A 6,523-nucleotide genomic window follows, 5' to 3' on the forward strand; every position below is an offset into this window, starting at 1 on the left:
ACCACTGCTGGACTCCTAGCTCCACATGCCGGTAGCTCATTTGGCCCAGCGGGATAGGGAACGTGCACGCGAACTACTAAGTACCACTGAAGTGACATACGACTTCCAAACAGGTCTGTCTCGTCATTAGCCTCCATCGCGGGCTCTCTGGGTCTTTTTGTCTTTGGGCTCATAAAACACTTCTGCTGCATATGTGTATCTTTGTTATTCTCTATCTTATTGCAATAAAAGCAGGCTTTGAATCCAGTATATCATCACAAACATTTATTCTATTGAACACAAAGACTATCGATCTAGTAAGTTACAATACTTACACACATTTAGCCCCTTAGCAGCCCCTTAGCCTTTAGTTAGGGAACCGCCCTTCGTTAGAACCCTTCCTATCATCAACGGAACTCCCCCTTGACTGTTGCGTATGGTATGGAGGCTACGCCTTCTTTCAAGTTTCATGATGTCACGAGCCATGTTACTTCTGCCCTGGTGACCAATCGATCACTGGTATTCTGTTTGGCACTTCAAAGTCATGCAAAGCTAACTGGTCACCAGAAAAACCCCGGTCTACTGCATATAGAGTCACAGACCAACATCATGTGAATGTCCGCTGTGCTCAGACATGAAAGCGGACATGGCCAAATACTGAAATAGTGGAATTGTGGGAAAGCTTGGCTTGTTTACACCAGGCGATCATCTTTCAATTTCTTGGCAGGCGAACCGGAGAGGGTCATCCACGTGACCCGATGCTGGTACCACAGCGACGTCCCTCGAGCCCCGTACATGCTCAACCTGATTGTACCACCAGTCCAAATTTCAAGTAACTTGCTATGTGTTTGAATCTTGATATATATATATCCGAACGACGAGGTTTTAAAAGAAAACTGTACCGTTATCCTTGAGAGTCGCCCGGAACAACTTTAATATTGTGCTGGGACTATCGCATCCTTCCAAACAGCTAAGCTTTGATTGTATCTGTTACCAAAACACTTCCAGATGCCCGCGCACATAAAAACTGTCATCTGAAGTCAGAAATTCAGGTCAAGATTCGACAAGAATATGGAATCACAACCGCACTCTACAACTAGAAAGTGTTAGAAAACCCACAAAGGCAAACAGTGACGATCAACTGATGAGAGACCAGCCAAACTTCGAACTCAGAAGTCCTACCTGCCTTGTAACGATCTACACTACCCAACTCGACCCCCCCCTCCTCCAGCCTAACTTCATATCGTCTCCACCCCAAAGAACATGTCCATAAGTTTTATATACATCAAGAGGATCACTGTATAATTTCAGAAAGGAGTTCTACATACCAAAGAACATTGTGGAGCTGTCCATTCGGAATCAGGCGTGTATCTCTAGAAATGTCCTTTCCCGTGAAGATAAGGCGCCAGCGCGCCTGACTGTTGATCAAATGTTCTCCATATTTGTTACAGCAGGGTTTGTCCGTTCAAGGTACGCCCTCATCTGTCCGTTGCCGGGATGCCATTTTGGTACGAAGATACTGCAGTAGGCCACGAAATAAGTTGAACTCGAAACTGTTTTAACTGTGAGAAAAGTAGTGGACCCCATGGCTTGACCATAGCTTATCTGAACTGTTGATCACTGTTTCACTAGTTCGACCCCCTAGCATGTTGATGACCCCGGCCCGCCAGATGTTGGCCCGCCGTCCGCCGTGTCACACTGAAATGACCCAGGCTTGTCTTACAAGACCCTATTCTTCAAGCAGATGTTGGGTTAGTGAGGCGGAAAAGCGCTGGTCGGGATTTCGGTACCCTGGTATCCAGAGAACAGCGCTCGCGGCTACGATTCTTTCCCGGGCCGCTAGCAACATAGCTCCGTAAACCGGCTTTAGCCGGCCCGGGGAGATACTGCGTGAAGGCGTAAACTCCCTTAGCCGGCTAAGTTGTACTCTGATATCCAGGGTAGGATTTCGGAGAGAGCGGCTACTGCTATGCTCCGACCCGATCCCCGCTTGGAGATTTTGTGTGAAGCGTTTCTGCAGGTTTCTGTTTGCCCGGTGTTTGTTTTTCCTACAGGTGAATGTTCAATTCTACAGTTAACCTACCCGAATAAACTCTACTCTACGCTACACATATAAGACATATAAGATCGTATAAAGTAAAGAGGAGAAGGTGAGGACGGAAACAGATTGAATTGTCGGAGGAAAACATAGACATTACCTTATTGTTACAACACGGCTGATATCTATTATCAAATGTCATGGTCAAGCCCTGTACGTGTATTTTGACTTGTTGAACATGTGTACACTTCACACATTTCCAAACGTACACATCAGATCTGAACTGTACCCATTACTAAAAAGCGTCGTAGACGTTAGAACTCACGTTGAAAAATTACCGTGAACTGAATCTCTGAGCCAGCTTTATCATTATGAGAAGCTCCGACTGGTTTTGTCATACTAAAATTTATAAGGGGAGGTTTGGCTCTCAAATTCTTAACTTGGTCGGTCCTCCTGTTAATCATTCAACCTGTACATTGCGGTTAGACGCTATATGTATGCCTACCAGCATAACTCTTTAACCAGAGGTTTGACTCTGCGTGGGGAGTAATGCTAGGAGGCATAAGGCCACAGCAGGTAAATTTTATTGATGACATCCTCTGCAGACTGGAAAAAACACAAGTAGGGAAATGTTCAAGATTTACACGATAAACGTTGTAACAAGAATCAAAGTGACAAAATATGGCATTAAAACCAACAAGGCCTTCATCCCTCTCAGACGTTCACTATAGTTTAGTCAAAGTGACACTAGTGTGATACGAATTAGGCAGGTATTGATAACCATGTTGGCAACTACACTCGTTACTTTTATAAATGTTGGTGCCACTGTTACAACTATAATCCATCATGTTTCACATCTACAACTACAGTCAAGGCTCTAGTGTCGATTCTAGTGCCAATTCTACATACAATTTATAGGTTACAACACAACTTATTTACCTATTTTGGTCTGTCTGACCATCCCTAAAACCAGGCGAAGATTAACGAGCCCGTCGATGTCATCCATAAAATTTACTTGCTGTGGCCTGGAAAGCAGGCACCAGGGCGGATAGACGGCCGGTGACACCAGTAAAAAGCCAGACCCGAAACCAAACCTAGCATTAATTCCCACGCAGAGGTTCGGCTCCGGCGCAGAACTTCTACTTCGAGAGTAGGAAAAGATTTTTTTTGCCAATTTTTATAAGTGTGGAAATGACTTATGTAGTTTGCAGCCCTCCGGAGGAACTCTAGTCTTCCACAGGGGCAGGTCAAATTTCCTTGGCTGCTTGTTTTCCGAGGTGTCTATGCTGCATGGTAGCCAGACTTTTTTCAGGAGTTGTACAGCCCAGCCCCCAAATTGAACAAGAATTCGGCATAGCCTCCTGGGTACAAATATCTTTAGTCAAGGGTCATTACTCTCCAGCTCGGCTGGGTTTTTTTTACGTTGGTATAAGTCGTTTTTATCGGGCTTTCTATTGAAACACTAGAGGCAAGTAGAACATTTTTTTTTTTTAAACCCCAAACTCGCTCCCGCTCTCTCCGGCCGAAATCCCGACCAGCGCTTTTCCGCCTCACCAACCCAACATCTGCTTGAAGAATAGGGTCTTGTAAGACAAGCCTGGGTCACCTTTCAGTGTGACACGGCGGCGGGCGGGCCAACATCTGGCGGGCCGGGGTCATCGACAGGCTAGGGGGTCGAACTAGTGAAACAGTGATCAACAGTTCAGATAAGCTATGGTCAAGCCATGGAGTCCACTACTTTTCTCACAGTTAAAACAGTTTCGAGTTCAACTTATTTCGTGGCCTACTGCAGTATCTTCGTACCAAAATGGCATCCCGGCAACGGACAGATGAGGGCGTACCTTGAACGGACAAACCCTGCTGTAACAAATATGGAGAACATTTGATCAACAGTCAGGCGCGCTGGCGCCTTATCTTCACGGGAAAGGACATTTCTAGCGATACACGCCTGATTCCGAATGGACAGCTCCACAATGTTCTTTGGTATGTAGAACTCCTTTCTGAAATTATACAGTGATCCTCTTGATGTATATAAAACTTATGGACATGTTCTTTGGGGTGGAGACGATATGAAGTTAGGCTGGAGGAGGGGGGGGGGGGGTCGAGTTGGGTAGTGTAGATCGTTACAAGGCAGGTAGGACTTCTGAGTTCGAAGTTTGGCTGGTCTCTCATCAGTTGATCGTCACTGTTTGCCTTTGTGGGTTTTCTAACACTTTCTAGTTGTAGAGTGCGGTTGTGATTCCATATTCTTGTCGAATCTTGACCTGAATTTCTGACTTCAGATGACAGTTTTTATGTGCGCGGGCATCTGGAAGTGTTTTGGTAACAGATACAATCAAAGCTTAGCTGTTTGGAAGGATGCGATAGTCCCAGCACAATATTAAAGTTGTTCCGGGCGACTCTCAAGGATAACGGTACAGTTTTCTTTTAAAACCTCGTCGTTCGGATATATATATATCAAGATTCAAACACATAGCAAGTTACTTGAAATTTGGACTGGTGGTACAATCAGGTTGAGCATGTACGGGGCTCGAGGGACGTCGCTGTGGTACCAGCATCGGGTCACGTGGATGACCCTCTTCGGTTCGCCTGACAAGAAATTGAAAGATGATCGCCTGGTGTAAACAAGCCAAGCTTTCCCACAATTCCACTATTTCAGTATTTGGCCACGCTCGTACCCAGCGCCGCGAAGAAGCCATAGGTTTAGATTGTGGGCTCAACCAATACACAAATAAAACTATATGGAATCCACATCTGTCATTTTGTTTTGTTTTGTGTTTGTCTCAATTACCTTAGCAAATCGTAAGTTGTGTGACCATTCTGTGCGTCTCTATACAACGTGAGACTGTACCCCAGTTAGCTAGCGTTTTCTACAGTTACCGAGGCGAAAACAAGACGAAAGTTTACTATTTCGGGGGTAAAATGTTGCCACAATGGTGATACGTTATATCAAAGGGAACTTTAAAATGTACCTAATTTGGTGGCGCTGCGAGAGTGTTAGATTACCCCTCTAGATTGCCGAGAGCGGGGAGTTATGTCACGGAAGGGAGTTTTGTGCGGCGGCGCGTACCAATCATCAGCAAATTTGCGGCGAAAATAGCAATCGCCGCCCAATCTTTGTATATCAGAGGGTCACATAAATGAAATATGAAGTTCGGGGGCGATCTTATGTCTACAAAAATACGCGATGAACTTTGAGCAAAATTACCTAGATCGTAAACAGCATGGCGGCCATCTTTTCCGATAAATAACATCCGAGTTTAGCCTACCGCATCGGTCTACTAAGATGCACATAATCCAAAATTTTGCGCCGATGGGAATATATGGTCAACATAGTATGGCCACAATTTGATATAAAAGTGCAAATTTTCCATTTGGAGTAAAAACGACGCGATGAAAAGCGTGCATGTATAAACTTGCATAAATTACGATAAATTTTTTACAGTTTTCAAACCGACATCACGAGTCATGGAATCCTATTCAGACAATTCTTTACCTTGTTCCAAAGACTATTCGCATCGTAGATAACACATATAGATTTTTGAGGCACTCATGTATCTATAAAGTGTGAAAAACTTACCTCGAAAATCGGCGACTCCCGTGCAGAAATCGCGACTCTCATGTAACCAATTCTGGCAGCGTCCTGACGCGCCAGTAGCTCTCCTTCCCAGGTTTATATATACTCAATGGAAACTTATTTAACGTTACTAGATAAATTCGAGGTCAGATCGGCAATGTGCAAACTTAGAATTAGCGCCCACCCCCTTGAAATTGAGAGAGGGCGGTACAAAAAGCTACCTGTGGGCGAAAGAACCTGTAACCATTGTATGGCAAAACCGGTGGAAGACGAAATACATTTTATTTCTAACTGCCTCTCTAACGATCAGGAAAGAAAGGAGTTATTTGAAGAGGCATGCAAATTCCACAAAAATTTCCAAATGCTTACCGACGAAAACAAAACTATAACGCTGTTAACGTCACATAACCCACGCATCATAGAAAAAGTGGGACACTTCGTCTTCCACTGCTTCCAGAAAAGAAGTCAAACCCTAAATACGTAGATTGTAGCTCTCAGCAGTCCATACCATTGATAGAATAGTCACTCGTTTACACTTGTCACCATTGTTATCTATACCAAAGTATTTCATTTTATACATGTTTATTATATTCTCTGTATGTTTCATGTTGCAATTAGCCCTCGGGCAAGAACTTGCAAATAAACTTCATATATCGCTCCCCCCAGCATGCTTTGCGCGGAAAAGATACGCTCGTACCCAGGTTACCCAGGACACAAAGACTTGGTAAACACGAAAATGCGCCCCGCTATGCTCAGTGGGCCCGGGGCGTGGATCTAATTAAAGGACGCTGTGGAGGAGCGTGGTATTTGGCCATGTCCGCTTTCATGTCAGAGCACAGCGGACATTCACATGATGTTGGTCTGTGACTCTATATGAGTTACTGGTATGCAGTAGACGGGTTTTTCTCTGGTGACCAGTTAGCTTTGCA

The sequence above is a fragment of the Branchiostoma floridae genome, chromosome 3, assembly GCF_000003815.2.
Source record: "Branchiostoma floridae strain S238N-H82 chromosome 3, Bfl_VNyyK, whole genome shotgun sequence".
Classification (NCBI taxonomy): Eukaryota; Metazoa; Chordata; class Leptocardii; order Amphioxiformes; family Branchiostomatidae; genus Branchiostoma; species Branchiostoma floridae.